Raw genomic sequence first — 16,839 nt, 5'->3', positions numbered from 1 at the left:
AAATGTAGAATTTCAATAGCTCCTTGGTCATGTGACCTAGTGACTTCAAACAAGGTTCAGAATGTCCACTCAGTGGGCCTACACATTGCACACCCTTTAGTTTGTCCATTTTCATCTCACATGGTTTTACATGATTTTTTCCAAATGTAGAATTTCAATAGCTCCTTGGTCATGTGACCTAATGACTTCAAACAAGGTTCAGTATGTCCACTGACTACCCTTATATATTGCACACCCTTTAGTTTGTCAATTTTCATCTCACGTGGTTTTACATGAATTTTTCAACATTTAGAATTTCAATAGCTCCTTGGTCATGTGACCTAATGTCCGCTGACTATCCTTCTATATTGCACACTCTTGTTTGTGTACTGTAAAATCACGCGGTGTAACGTACATTTTTCATAGTTTCAAATTTGCAATAGCTCCTTGGTCATGTCAATTACACACCTAAGAAGCGTGCAGTGGATATACACCCATATTGCATAACCTCTAGTCATGGGTCTTCTATATTGTTGTACATGAATATTAGTTTGACAATTAGGGGGTTCAGTCCAGTGTTGTGTTTACCCTTTTCTTTAATATTTATCTACAATAATTGGTGGTTCTAAGTACTTATTTCCCTGTTTTTTATTTTTCCACAGTATTTAACAGTGGTACACAATAGGAGAGAGACAGATAATATCTCCTTTCGTCGTTAATATCAACCATAAAGGAAAAGGGCAAAGTACGAGAGTCATGCTATTAATTGTCCAAAGCAGGGATGGAGAGTGAGCTAGTGAGGTAGGCTGCAGTGAGTTTGCTGGTCAATACATGTACTGAACATGTAACCACAGCAATGGTGGCCAGTAAATCAATGAATAAAAATATAATATTGACAAATTAAACAAATTGTAGACCTTTCATCTTTTCCAACATGTCAACAGACACTTAACTTCAATTAAGTATGAAACATTTCACCGTGTTAACTTTCTCTTTATCCCTGGTTGATGTACATGTCAGAGCCTCTTCAGTGTGGATGGGGTATAGCATACATTTTCAACAAAGACTGCACTTCCAGTTTGTGTTCTTTACCCTGTTGAACTCTTTTGTCTTCATTCCTAGGCACAGCACATGGAACCTCAGTTGGCATGCAAAACATTCAATCAAAACAAAACAAAGTGTAACACGTTATAAATAATATCAAATATCAATGCAGTATGACAAATTAGCCATCCATTGTGTTTTATCATAAATTGTCTTACATGCCGTCACTGTTGACAAAAGATTATAAACATGTTAAATAAAGTTACTAACCCAGTCAGTCTTTGGGCCACATCCAGGTTCTTTATCAGTGGCACACATGAAGCAGTTGTTGGCTTTGTTGAACTCTGAAATCATAGGCATGAACTGATATATGGCTGTCCCACACAACTACATAAAAATAAAGAATTTACATTTACTTTGAATTAAATGTCATTACATACCAGACATTTTTAGTATATCCTCAGCCATTTCTTTTCGCAGTTGCTCCATGTGTTTTTGAAGGTTCCATATCAATTTGGGAGGCGATGTTTGGGAAGTTCTGTGCAACTTCCTTGGCCATCTACACCAAAAAATAAAATATAATTTTTTACCTAATTGTCACGTAACAGCTAACCATTCATTATTGAAAATATAACTATCAAACCTGCATTATAAAGACCCAACAGCTGAAGGTGTCCTGCTGCAATGTGTGAGTTATTTCCCCTCCTTTACACTTTATGTCCGCCCAGTCGTCTTTTCCATGGCAGGATCTTCTCATTTTAAAGTATTCTCTTTTTTATGTAAAAATAATGGAATTATGATTAGTTATAGGCAAATGAATACACAAGCCAAATTTGTATGCTTTTTTCCTTATCACTATAATCTAGTAGTAATTTATTAGTAGAGGTAATTTCCTTTATGCCCCATTCTACACACAGCCTAAATTATAGGCACTGAACCATTTACAGGACAATAAAAGTAGCATATAGGATCCAACCCTATCACAGAGTGAATAAATGTACTGTTGTGGCCAAAAGTTTTGAGAATGACACAAATATAAATTTTCACAGTCTGCTGCCTCAGTTTGAATGATGACAATTTGCATATACTCCAGAATGTTATGAAGAGTGATCAGATGAATTGCAATTACTTGCAAAGTCCCTCTTTGCCATGCAAATTAACTGAATCCCCAAAAAACATTTCCACTGCATTTCAGCCCTGCCACAAAAGGACCAGCTGACATCATGTCAGTGATTCTCTCGTTAACACAGGTGTGAGTGTTGACGAGGACAAGGCTGGAGATCACTCTGTCATGCTGATTGAGTTCGAATAACAGACTGGAAGCTTCAAAATGATTTTGGTGCTTGGAATCATTGCTTTTCCTCTGTCAATCATGGTTACCTGCAAGGGAACACGTGCCATCATCATTGCTTTGCACAAAAAGGGCTTCACAGGCAAGGATATTGCTGCCAGTAAGATTGCACCTAAATCAACCATTTATCGGATCATCAAGAACTTCAAGGAGAGCGGTTCAATTGTTGTGAAGAAGGCTTCAGGGCACCCAAGAAAGTCCAGCAAGCGCCAGGACCGTCTCCTAAAGTTGATTCAGCTGTGGGATCGGGGCACCACCAGTACAGAGCTTGCTCAGGAATGGCAGCAGGCAGGTGTGAGTGCATCTGCACGCACAGTGAGGCAAAGACTTTTGGAGGATGGCCTGGTGTCAAGAAGGGCAGCAAAGAAGCCACTTCTCTCCAGGAAAAACATCAGGGACAGACTGATATTCTGCAAAAGGTACAGGGATTGGACTGCTGAGGACCGGGGTACTGTCATTTTCTCTGATGAATCCCCTTTCCGATTGTTTGGGTCATCCGGAAAAAAGCTTGTCCGGAGAAGACAAGGTGAGTGCTACCATCAGTCCTGTGTCATGCCAACAGTAAAGCATCCTGAGACCATTCATGTGTGGGGTTGCTTCTCAGCCATGGGAGTGGGCTCACTCACAATTTTGCCTGAGAACACAGCCATGAATAAAGAATGGTACCAACACATCCTCCGAGAGCAACTTCTTCCAACCATCCAGGAACGGTTTGGTGACGAACAATGTATTTTCCAGCATGATGGAGCACCTTGCCATAAGGCAAAAGTGATAACTAAGTGGCTTGGGGAACAAAACATCAATATTTTGGGTCCATGGCCAGGAAACTCCCCAGACCTTAATTCCATTGAGAATTTGTGGTCAATCCTCAAAAGGCTGGTGGACAAACAAAAACCCACAAATTCTGACAAACTCCAAGCATTGATTATGCAAGAATGGGCTGCCATCAGTCAGGACGTGGCCCAGAAGTTAATTGATAGCATGCCAGGCCGGATTGCAGAGGTCTTGAAAAAGAAGGGTCAACACTGCAAATATTGACTCTTTGCATCAACTTCATGTAATTGTCAATAAATGTCATGTTTTGTCTTTGATCATGTCTTGTCCCTGTGCTTCCCTCTGCTGGTCTTATTAGGTTCTTTCTCTTTCTCTCTCTCTATCGTTCCGTTCATGCTCCCAGCTGTTTCTCATTCTCCCTACGACCTCATTTACTCTTTCACACCTGTCCCCTATTTTGCCCTCTGATTAGAGTCCCTATTTCTCCCTCTGTTTTCCGCTCCTGTCCTTGTCGGATTCTTGTTTGATGTTTGCAGTTTCTGTGTCCTTGTTCCGCCCTGTCGTGTTCTTTTGCCTTCTTCAGATGCTGCGTGTGAGCAGGTGTCTATGTCAGCTACGGTCTGTGCCTTCCTGAAGCGACCTGCAGTCTGTGGTCGCGTCTCCAGTCGTTCCTCTCTATTGACGAGAGGATTTCAGTTTCCTGTTTTGGATTACCATTGATTTATATCCAGGAGAATCATTATTTGTTTTATACTGGAATAAAGACTCTGTTACTATTACGTCGCTTTTGGGTCCTCATTCATCTGCATAACAGAAGAATCCGACCATGATGGACCCAGCGACTACGGATTCTCTCAACACTGCCGTCAAGTTCCAGGGAGCAATGCTCGGCAGACACGAGCAGGAATTGTCTGCTGCTCGTCATGCCGTTGAGACCCTGGCCACTCAGGTCTCCGACCTGTCAGGACAGTTTCAGAGTCTTCGTCTCGTGCCACCAGCTACTTCCTGGTCTTCCGAGTCTCCGGAACCTAGGGTTAATAACCCACCATGTTACTCTGGGCAGCCCACTGAGTGTCGCTCCTTTCTCACCCAGTGTGATATTGTGTTCTCTCTCCAGCCCAACACATACTCAAGAGAGAGAGCTCGGATCGCTTACGTCATATCACTCCTTACTGGTCGGGCTCGGGAGTGGGGCACAGCTATCTGGGAGGCTAGGGCTGAGTGTTCTAACGTTTATCAGAACTTTAGAGAGGAGATGATACGGGTTTTTGATCGTTCAGTTTTTGGGAAGGAGGCTTCCAGGGCCCTGGCTTCCCTATGTCAAGGTGATCGATCCATAACGGATTACTCTATAGAGTTTCGCACTCTGGCTGCATCCAGTGACTGGAACGAGCCGGCGTTGCTCGCTCGTTTTCTGGAGGGACTCCACGCTGAGGTTAAGGATGAGATTCTCTCCCGGGAGGTTCCTTCCAGCGTGGACTCTTTGATTGCACTCGCCATCCGCATAGAACGACGGGTAGATCTTCGTCACCGAGCTCGTGAAAGAGAGCTCGCGTTAACGGTGTTTCCCCTCTCCGCATCTCAACCATCTCCTCCCACCGGCTCAGAGACTGAGCCCATGCAGCTGGGAGGTATTCGCATCTCGACTAAGGAGAGGGAACGGAGAATCACCAACCGCCTTTGCCTCTATTGCGGTTCTGCTGGACATTTTGTCATGTCATGTCCAGTAAAAGCCAGAGCTCATCAGTAAGCGGAGGGCTACTGGTGAGCGCTACTACTCAGGTCTCTCCATCAAGATCCTGTACTACCTTGTCGGTCCATCTACGCTGGACCGGTTCGGCTGCTTCCTGCAGTGCCTTGATAGACTCAGGGGCTGAGGGTTGTTTTATGGACGAAGCATGGGCTCGGAAACATGACATTCCCCTCAGACAGTTAGGGAAGCCCACGCCCATGTTCGCCTTAGATGGTAGTCTTCTCCCCAGTATCAGATGTGAGACACTACCTTTAACCCTCACAGTATCTGGTAACCACAGTGAGACCATTTCCTTTTTGATTTTTCGTTCACCTTTTACACCTGTTGTTTTGGGTCATCCCTGGCTAGTATGTCATAATCCTTCTATTAATTGGTCTAGTAATTCTATTCTATCCTGGAACGTTTCTTGTCATGTGAAGTGTTTAATGTCTGCTATCCCTCCTGTGTCTTCTGTCCCCTCTACTCAGGAGGAACCTGGTGATTTGACAGGAGTGCCGGAGGAATATCATGATCTGCGCACGGTCTTCAGTCGGTCCAGAGCCAGCTCCCTTCCTCCTCACCGGTCGTATGATTGTTGTATTGATCTCCTTCCGGGGACCACTCCCCCTCGGGGTAGACTATACTCTCTGTCGGCTCCCGAACGTAAGGCTCTCGAGGATTATCTGTCTGTTTCTCTCGACGCCGGTACCGTGGTGCCTTCTTCCTCTCCCGCCGGAGCGGGATTTTTCTTTGTTAAGAAGAAGGACGGTACTCTGCGCCCCTGCGTGGATTATCGAGGGCTGAATGACATAACGGTTAAGAATCGTTATCCGCTTCCCCTTATGTCGTCAGCCTTCGAGATTTTGCAGGGAGCCAGGTGCTTTACTAAGTTGGACCTTCGTAACGCTTACCATCTCGTACGCATCAGAGAGGGGGACGAGTGGAAAACGGCGTTTAACACTCCGTTAGGGCATTTTGAATACCGGGTTCTGCCGTTCGGTCTCGCTAATGCTCCAGCTGTCTTTCAGGCATTAGTTAATGATGTACTGAGAGACATGCTGAACATTTTTGTTTTCGTTTACCTTGACGATATCCTGATTTTTTCACCGTCACTCGAGATTCATGTTCAGCACGTTCGACGTGTACTCCAGCGCCTTTTAGAGAATTGTCTCTACGTGAAGGCTGAGAAGTGCGCCTTTCATGTCTCCTCTGTCACTTTTCTCGGTTCTGTTATTTCCGCTGAAGGCATTCAGATGGATCCCGCTAAGGTCCAGGCTGTCAGCGATTGGCCCGTCCCTAAGTCACGTGTCGAGTTGCAGCGTTTTCTCGGTTTCGCTAATTTCTATCGGCGTTTCATTCGTAATTTCGGTCAAGTGGCTGCCCCTCTCACCGCTCTGACTTCTGTCAAGACTTGCTTTAAGTGGTCCGGTTCCGCCCAGGGAGCTTTTGATCTCCTCAAGAAGCGTTTTACATCCGCTCCTATCCTTGTTACTCCTGACGTCACTAAACAATTCATTGTCGAGGTTGACGCTTCAGAGGTGGGCGTGGGAGCCATTCTGTCTCAGCGCTTCCAGTCTGACGATAAGGTCCATCCTTGCGCTTACTTTTCTCATCGCCTGTCGCCATCGGAACGCAACTATGATGTGGGTAACCGCGAACTGCTCGCCATCCGCTTAGCCATAGGCGAATGGCGACAGTGGTTGGAGGGGGCGACCGTCCCTTTTGTCGTTTGGACTGACCATAAGAACCTTGAGTACATCCGTTCGGCCAAACGACTTAATGCACGTCAAGCTCGTTGGTCGTTGTTTTTCGCTCGTTTCGAGTTCGTGATTTCCTATCGTCCGGGAAATAAGAACACCAAGCCTGATGCCTTATCCCGTCTCTTTAGTTCTTCTGTGGCTTCTACCGACCCCGAGGGGATTCTCCCTGAAGGGCGTGTTGTCGGGTTGACTGTCTGGGGAATTGAGAGACAGGTAAAGCAAGCACTCACTCACACTGCGTCGCCGCGCGCTTGTCCTAGTAACCTTCTGTTCGTTCCTGTCTCTACTCGTCTGGCTGTTCTTCAGTGGGCTCACTCTGCCAAGTTAGCTGGCCACCCCGGCGTTCGGGGTACGCTTGCTTCTATTCGCCAGCGGTTTTGGTGGCCTACTCAGGAGCGGGACACGCGTCGTTTCGTGGCTGCTTGTTCGGACTGCGCGCAGACTAAGTCAGGTAACTCTCCTCCTGCCGGTCGTCTCAGACCGCTTCCCATTCCTTCTCGACCATGGTCTCACATCGCCTTAGACTTTATTACCGGTCTGCCTTCGTCTGCGGGGAAGACTGTGATTCTTACGGTTATCGATAGGTTCTCTAAGGCGGCACATTTCATTCCCCTCGCTAAGCTTCCTTCCGCTAAGGAGACGGCACAAATCATCATTGAGAATGTGTTCAGAATTCATGGCCTCCCGTTAGACGCCGTTTCAGACAGAGGTCCGCAATTCACGTCACAGTTTTGGAGGGAGTTCTGTCGTTTGATTGGTGCTTCCGTCAGTCTCTCTTCCGGGTTTCATCCCCAGTCTAACGGTCAAGCAGAAAGGGCCAATCAGTCGATTGGTCGCATTTTACGCAGCCTTTCGTTTCGAAACCCTGCGTCTTGGGCAGAACAGCTCCCCTGGGCTGAGTACGCTCACAACTCGCTTCCTTCGTCTGCTACCGGGCTGTCCCCGTTTCAGAGTAGTCTTGGCTACCAGCCTCCTCTGTTCTCGTCCCAGCTCGCCGAGTCCAGCGTTCCCTCCGCTCAGGCTTTTGTCCAACGTTGTGAGCGCACCTGGAGGAGGGTCAGGTCTGCACTTTGCCGTTACAGGGCGCAGACTGTGAGAGCCGCCAATAAACGTAGGATTAAGAGTCCTAGGTATTGTCGCGGTCAGAGAGTGTGGCTTTCCACTCGTAACCTTCCTCTTACGACAGCTTCTCGCAAGTTGACTCCGCGGTTCATTGGTCCGTTCCGTGTCTCTCAGGTCGTCAATCCTGTCGCTGTGCGACTGCTTCTTCCGCGACATCTTCGTCGCGTCCACCCTGTCTTCCATGTCTCTTGTGTCAAGCCTTTTCTTCGCGCCCCCGTTCGTCTTCCCTCCCCCCCCCCCGTCCTTGTCGAGGGCGCTCCTATTTACAAGGTACGGAAGATCATGGACATGCGTTCTCGGGGACGTGGTCACCAGTACTTAGTGGATTGGGAGGGTTTCGGTCCTGAGGAGAGGAGTTGGGTTCCATCTCGGGACGTGCTGGACCGTTCGTTGATTGATGATTTCCTTCGTTGCCGCCAGGGTTCCTCCTCGAGTGCGCCAGGAGGCGCTCGGTGAGTGGGGGGGTACTGTCATGTTTTGTCTTTGATCATGTCTTGTCCCTGTGCTTCCCTCTGCTGGTCTTATTAGGTTCTTTCTCTTTCTCTCTCTCTATCGTTCCGTTCATGCTCCCAGCTGTTTCTCATTCTCCCTACGACCTCATTTACTCTTTCACACCTGTCCCCTATTTTGCCCTCTGATTAGAGTCCCTATTTCTCCCTCTGTTTTCCGCTCCTGTCCTTGTCGGATTCTTGTTTGATGTTTGCAGTTTCTGTGTCCTTGTTCCGCCCTGTCGTGTTCTTTTGCCTTCTTCAGATGCTGCGTGTGAGCAGGTGTCTATGTCAGCTACGGTCTGTGCCTTCCTGAAGCGACCTGCAGTCTGTGGTCGCGTCTCCAGTCGTTCCTCTCTATTGACGAGAGGATTTCAGTTTCCTGTTTTGGATTACCATTGATTTATATCCAGGAGAATCATTATTTGTTTTATACTGGAATAAAGACTCTGTTACTATTACGTCGCTTTTGGGTCCTCATTCATCTGCATAACAATAAAAGCCTTTGACACTTATGAAATGCTTGTAATTATACTTCAGTATTCCATAGTAACATCTGACAAAATATCTAAAGACACTGAGGCAGCAGACTTTGTGAAAATTAATATTTGTGTCATTCTCAAAACGTTTGGTCACGACTGTAGAGCGTTTGTAGACTTTAAGAAAAAAATATTAAGTGACAGTTTCATCAGTACGTGCTTAAAGAAAGTCATATCACAAAGATCACAGATGACAGTACCCACCAAATCTATGACAATAGAGAACGAATTGTAAGCACCAAAGTGCATTTGTCAAAATAATATCTGAAAATGTCAGTTGTTGAACATAATACTTTATTTGCAATAGCAATTTATGATATATGCAGTTGAGGAATATTCCATGTACCAACACTACATGTAGGACGGACATAAGACATAAGACACACAGTATTTTTTTATTTTTTTATTCACCTTTATTCAACCAGGTACGCCAGTTGAGAACAAGTTCTCATTTACAACTGCGACCTGGCCAAGATAAAGCAAAGCAGTGTGACACAAACAACAACACAGAGTTACACATGGAATAAACAAATGTACAGTCAATAACACAATACAAAAGTCTATATACAGTGTGTGCAAATTAAGATTAGGGAGGTAAGGCAATAAATAGGCCGTAGTGGCGAAATAATTACAATTTCGCAAATAAACACTGGAGTGAGATGTGCAGAAGATGAATGTGCAAGTAGAGATACTGTGGTGCAAGGGGGAAAAATATATATATATACTGTATGAATAAAAGAAATAACATTATGGGGATGAGGTAGTTGGATGTGCTATTTACAGATGGGCTACGTACAGGTGCAATGATCTGTAAGCTGCTCTGACAGCTGACGCTTAAAGATAGTGAGGGAGACATGAGTCTCCAGCTTCAGTGATTTTTGCAATTCGTTCCAGTCATTGCCAGCAGAGAACTGGAAGGAAAGGCGGCAAAAGGAGGAATTGGCTTTGGGGGTGACCAGTGAAATATACCCCTGCTGGAGCGCGTGCTACGGGTGGGTGCTGCTATGGTGACCAGTGAGCTGAGATAAGGCAGGGCTTTACCTAGCAAGGACTTATAGATGACCTGGAGCCAGTGGGTTTGGCGACGAATATGAAGCGAAGGCCAGCCAACGAGAGCATACAGGTCGCAGTGGTGGGTAGTATATGGGGCTTTGTTGACGAAACGGATGACACTGTGATAGACTGCATCCAATTTGCTGAGTAGAGTGTTGGAGGCTATTTTGTAAATGACATCGACAAAGTCAAGGATCGTCCGTTTTACGAGGGTATGTTTGGCAGCATGAGTGAAGGATGCCTTGTTGCGAAATAGGAATCCGATTCTAGATTTAATTTTGGATTGGAGATGCTTAATATGAGTCTGGAAGGAGAGTTTACAGTCTAATCAGACACCTAGGTATTTGTAGTTGTCCACATATTCTAAGTCAGAACCGTCCAGAGTAGTGATGCTATGCGGGTGGGCAGATGCAGGCAGCGATCACAGTGTCCAAAGAAGGGCCAGAAGTATACACAATGGTGTCGTTTGCGTAGAGGTGGATCAGAGAATCACCAGCCGCAAGAGCTATATCATTGATGTATACAGAGAAGAGAGTCGGCCCGAGAATTGAACCCTGTGGCATCCCCATAGAGACTGCCAGAGGTCTGGACAACAGGGCCTCCCATTTGACACACTGAACTCTATCTGAGAAGTAGTTGGTGAACCAGGCGAGACAGTCATTTGAGAAACCAAGGCTGTTCAGTCTGCCGATAAGAATGCTGTTATTGACAGAGTCAAAAGCCTTGGCCAGGTCGATGGATAGGGCTGCACAGTATTGTCTTTTGTCGATGGCGATTATGATATCGTTTAAGACCTTGAGCGTGGCTGAGGTGCACGAATGACCAGCTTGGAAACCAGATTGCATAGCGGAGAAGGTACGGTGGGATTCGAAATGGTCGGTGATCTGTTTGTTAACTTGGCTTTCGAAGACCTTAGAAAGGCAGGGTAGGATAGATATAGGTGTGTAACAGTTTGTTTCTAGAGTGTCTCCCCTTTTGAAGAGGGGCATGACCGCGGCAGCTTTCCAATCTTTGGGGATCTCAGACGATACGAAAGAAAGGTTGAACAGGCTAGTGACAGTGTTTCCTAGCCTCAGTGCAGTGGGCAGCTGGGAGGAGGTGCTCTTATTCTCCATGGACTTTACAGTGTCCCAGAACTTTTTGGAGTTTGTGCTACAGGATGTAACTTTCTGTTTGAAAAAGCTAGCCTTAGCTTTCCTAATTGCCTGTGTATATTGGTTCCTAACTTCCCTGAAAAGTTGCATATCGCAGGGGCTATTCGATGCTAATGCAGTACGCCACAGGATGTTGAACCAAGGGCTATATCTGTTCCTGGTTCTACATTTTTTGAATGGGGCATGCTTATTTAAGATGGTGAGGAAAGCACTTTTAAAGAATAACCAGGCATCCTCTACTGACGGAATGAGGTCAGGATACCCGGGCCAGGTCGATTAGAAAGGCCTGCTCGCTGAAGTGTTTTAGGGAGCGTTTGACTGTGATGAGGGGTGGTCGTTTGACCGCGTACCCATTACTGACGCAGGCAATGAGGCAGTGATCGCTGAGATCCTGGTTGAAGACAGCAGAGGTGTATTTAGAGGACGTGTTGATCAGGATGATATCTATGAGGGTGCCCGAGTTTACGGATTTGGGGTTGTACCTGGTAGGTTCCATGATCATTTTGGTGAGATTGAGGGCATCTAGCTTAGATTGTAGGACGGCCGAGGTGTTAAGCATGTCCCAGTTTAGGTCACCTAACATTACAAACTCTGAAGATAAATGGGGGGTAATTAATTCACATATGGTGTCCAGGGCACAGCTGGGGGCTGAGGGGGGTCTGTAACAAGCAGCCACAGTGAGAGACATATTTCTGGAAAGGTAGATTTTTAAAAGTAGAAGCTCGAACTGTTTGGGCACAGAACTCTGCAGGCTGTCTCTGCAGTAGATTGCAACTCCACCCCCTTTGGCAGTTCTGTCTTGGCGGAAAATGTGTACACATACATAAAGGCATTTTTCAGCTATGATTTTACCACTCAGAATCCAGAATGGATATGACAATGGGGCCAGCACAGGATGTAATACACCCTTACAACAATCTACTTTTTGTTCTTCTTGATTTGTTATCTGGTAAACTGCTACTATGTGTCAAGAAAAGAGCCCCAATTAGGGGTTAGTGTACTCCAGTAAAAAAGGGCTGGTTTAGATTAAGAACTATTGCCCTGTGTCCCCATAGGGGCATGAGAGACTAGTCAGTGGTAGAATTGAGTTGGCACTTCATTGGCCCAAACACCCATAGACCCACAAGGTTGAGGTTACTCATGGACAGTAATAAGTAATACATTTTGTTTTGCATTGATGCTTTTTGTCTTCTAACTTTCCAAGAATAGGATCCAAAGTGTTAGGAAATATTTGTTCCCATAAATACAAAGGAGGATGTCTCTCCTCATACCTCTGGCACTTTAGTCAGACTGCCAGACTGTGCACCACAGAGCCAATCAGGAGAGAATACATACAGGTCAACGGTGCCAATTGAAAGTCAAGGGGTGTGTCTGTGCCTTTTGGATTACTCTCTCTTTACACAGAACCCCTGTGGTTCAAGTCTGCTCTGCGCATGTCTGAAAGTGACAGAGCCAGCAGCCAAGAGAGTTTTTCACAGTGTGTCATAAAAAAGTATTACACTTATGAATGTATGTAAAATGCTAATATGTATTAGATCCAGTACAATGGAATAACTAAGATCTGAATTTGAATGCAGCGTGTTCCGATTCCTCCTTCTCTTTCTGTCCAGCAGGGTCAACCAAAAACACTGGGCCTGATGGTTCATGCAGATACTGGGGAAGCAATATAGAAATGTATTGATCCCTTAGATTTTACTATTAAATGACCCATATCACAACCCTCATACCTCTTCACAAAAATGTACCTAAATCAATTTTGGAAAAAGGATTTTACTCACAAAAGACGTAGGAATTTATTTTCCCAGTTAGAAATAGTAGGCCATGCATCAAATAACTATTTTCATCAGAAAAACGAAACCTCAAATGCAATATTGCATTTTGTAAGTTGTCTGCAGGTGGCTTGTTGTGAATGCACTCAAATATCAAGTCATTATCAGGTTATATAAACTGCGTTCTAATACTCAACGTAGAAGGATTTGTCTTAATGTACAGTATATGAAAGTGATGCTATAAAAAGGATTCTTTCACGTTATCAAGCTCACTGTGACTGACAAATCACTGCCTATTACTGTGATTAAAAAGAGCATATGAAACATTGTTTTTCATGAGGCCTACCTGTGCGCCTTCCTTTAAGCACTTCTGTTTGAACACCTCTCCTGTCCTTGATCCATTCCACATACAGCCATTTGCAGATCTTTTCAGTGTCCATGTGAAAGATAGTTATTGAGAGGATGGAACATTTGTTGACTTAAAAGTTTTTTTTAAACACCCATGTAAAATGAAGGCCTGCAAAGCTTACAGATTTAAGTCTAATAGCATGAGATGAAAGTAGACAAACATCAGAGTGTGCAATGTGTAGGCCCACTGAGTGGACATTCTGAACCTTGTTTGAAGTCATTAAGTCACATGACCAAGGAGCTATTGAAATTCTACATTTTGAAAAATTCATGGAAAACCATGTGAGATAAAAATGGACAAACTAAAGGGTGTGCAATGTGTAGGCCTACTGAGTGGACATTCTGAACCTTGTTTAAAGTCACTAGGTCACATGACCAAGGAGCTATTGAAATTCTACATTTTGAAAAATTAATGTAGAAACGTGTGAGATGAAAATGGACAAACTAAAGGGTGTGCAATATGTAGGCCCACTCAGTGGACATTCTTAACCTTGTTTGAAGTCACTAGGTCACACGACCTAGGAGCTATTGAAACTTTACATTTGGAAAAATTCATGTAAAATCTTGTGAGATGAAAATGGACAAACTAAAGGGTGTGCAATATAGAAGAGTAGTCAGTGGACATTCTGAACCGTGTTTGAAGTAAGTATGTCACATGACCAAGGAGCTATTGAATTTTGAATGTAAAAAAAGTTTATACTTTGTTCACGCTCCCTAACTAATTCAACTAGGAATACAAGACGCTGCTCACATTTCCACATGTTTATTAGCTTTGGAAAGCAAATTAATGCCTAAATCGTGAAAATGAGACCTGTGCAATGTTGTGTGCAATTTTTCCAACATCATGACACTTACTTGGAGTCTGTGGCTCATGTGGTTTGAAAGCTATTGAGGTTTGAAAGCGTGAATATCCGTTGAATATCGAACTTGAAACTGTCTTTACCTCGGTGTCTTGCGATGGGTATACAGAGATGACCAGTTTACAGAGGAGTATATAGTGCAGTGATGTGTCCTATAAGGAGCATTGGTGGCAGCCTCCACTATTTATGAAGCAAAAGTTTGTGTTGGGGGGCAAGGGTCAGTATGTTATATCTGGAGTATTTCTCCTGTCTTATCCGGTGTTCTGTGTGAATTTAAGTATGCTCTCTCTCGCTCTCTTTCTCTCTGAGGACCTGAGCCCAGGACCATGCCTCAGGACTACCTGGCCTGATGACTCCTTGCTGTCCCCAGTCCACCTGGTCGTGCTGCTGCTCCAGTTTCAACTGTTCTGCCTGCGGCTATGGAATCCTGACCTGTTCACCGGACGTGCTACCTTGTCCCAGACCTGCTGTTTTAAACTCTAGAGACAGCAGGTGTGGTAGAGATACTCTGAATGATCGGCTATGAAAAGCCAACTGACATTTACTCCTGAGCTGCTTACCTGTTGCACCCTCTACAACCACTGTGATTATTATTATCTGACCCTGCTGGTCATCTATGAACATTTGAACATCTTGGCCATGTACTGTTATAATCTCCACCCGGCACAGCCAGAAGAGGACTGGCCACCCCTCATAGCCTGGTTCCTCTCTAGGTTTCTTTCTAGGTTCTGACCTTTCTAGGGAGTTTTTACGAGGCACCGTGCTTCTACACCTGCATTGCTTGTTGTTTGGGGTTTTAGGCTGGGTTTCTGTATAGCACTTTGTGACATCAGCTGACGTAAGAAGGGCTTTATAAATAAATTTGATTGATTGAAATCTGATGGCAAAATGGTAAAGAACATCTAGCCGCTCGAGAGCACCCTTACCTGCCGATCTATAAATGATGTCTCCGTAATCTGGCATGGGTACGATGGTCATCTGAATCAGGGTTAGTTTGGCAGCTGGGGTGAAAGAGGAGCGATTACGATAGAGGAAACCAAGTCTAGATTTAACTTTAGCCTGCAGCTTTGATATGTGCTGAGAGAAGGACCGTGTACTGTCTAGTCATACTCCCAAGTACTTGTATGAGGTGACTACCTCAAGCTCTAAACTCTTGAGGTAGTAATCACACCTGTGGGGAGGGGCATTCTTCTTACCAAACCACATGACCTTTGTTTTGGAGGTGTTCAGAACAAGGTTAAGGGTAGAGAATGTTTGTTGGACACTAAGAAAGCTTTGTTGTAGAGTGATTAGCACAAAATCCAGGGAGGCGCCAGAGTATTAATAGAGTATTAATAAATGTGGGAGGTCTCACTGTTCTTTTGCATTGATTTGCAATATAGCAACCAATAAATAAACTGGAGTATTTTTGATAAAAGCTAATATCTGACAACGTTCTCTTCAGTAATATAACAGAGCTTATCAATAGCCTCATATGTAGCAGGCCAGGTAGACTGATAAATTGTATGGCAAATTCATGTTAAAAATAAACATTTATATTTGGATAGTCATATATTTATATATATGCTATGAATTTAAAAGACAATATACAAATGTAAATGTTTATTAATATCATGAATTTGGCATTGTATTTATAGGGATACAGACTCTTCACACTGGCTTGTTAAAAAAGAGGGACACCATTGTGAGCTATTTGTCTTATTTTACCATTTATCCTGCTAGCTTGTACCCCTTGACCCCTGAAATAAGTTTTTAATGAGATATTGTCATTGCTATTTCTTTGAATATCAATCTTTTTTATATTACATTTTTCTTCATATTGTGCTTTCAGACTTACAGGCCATTGCTTTCCTTTATTGTGCAGCAATTATCCTGACCAAAAAGAATGGACTAAATAATTCATTACAAAAGCAAAAACTAGTAAAAAAGGTCTTACTTCATGTGTTTCAAATGCTCCATTGCCACTTGCCAGAGTTACTCTGTATGAACACCAGTAAAGCAAATCCCTGTACAGGTTTTATTTGTTGGATAGTTCGTACATTTTTCTGTGACACCAAGCTAAAAATGTACACTCATATTTTCACAGTCAGATGAAAGATAAAATAATTTGATACATCATCCTTAAATTTCATAAGCTCATTTTAATATTCTCAGGTCATTAAATATTTTACACATTCTGCCCAGCAAGATATTCTCATTTGAATGTTCTACAGTAAAACTGCAAACATTTAAATGTATGCAATGATATCCAGCCAATTTAATAGTTTACTACTGTACCAGTATTTTACCAGCAGTCAACTAAGTTTAAATTACATCTGGTAATCTAAAAAGATGTGAACTACACTGTGTACTAAACCTCTAGATTCTGTGTACATTGTGAATATTATAGGAGTCAATCGATCACAGTCTGAAAACAGTTCAGGTGCCATGCATTTAAGGAACAAATACTGGCATATCAGCTGAAATAATTAGGGGCCGGTCAGGTCCATTAGAATGGTTGCAACATCCAGAACAGTAGGCAATTTCATTACAGATAAATGTGTGGCTATATACAGGGATACAAGATGGCATTATGAGTAATTACAGATCAACAGCACCATACATACAGTGGGGAGAACAAGTATTTGATACACTGCCGATTTTGCAGGTTTTCCTACTTACAAAGCATGTAGAGGTCTGTAATTTTTATCATAGGTACACTTCAACTGTGAGAGACGGAATCTAAAACAAAAATCCAGAAAATCACATTGTATGATTTTTAAATAATTAATTTGCATTTTATTGCATGACATAAGTATTTGATCAC

The sequence above is a fragment of the Salvelinus alpinus genome, chromosome 1, assembly GCF_045679555.1.
Source record: "Salvelinus alpinus chromosome 1, SLU_Salpinus.1, whole genome shotgun sequence".
Taxonomy (NCBI): Eukaryota; Metazoa; Chordata; class Actinopteri; order Salmoniformes; family Salmonidae; genus Salvelinus; species Salvelinus alpinus.
The sequence above is the reverse complement of the archived record's forward strand: the minus strand, read 5'-3'. Positions refer to the sequence as shown.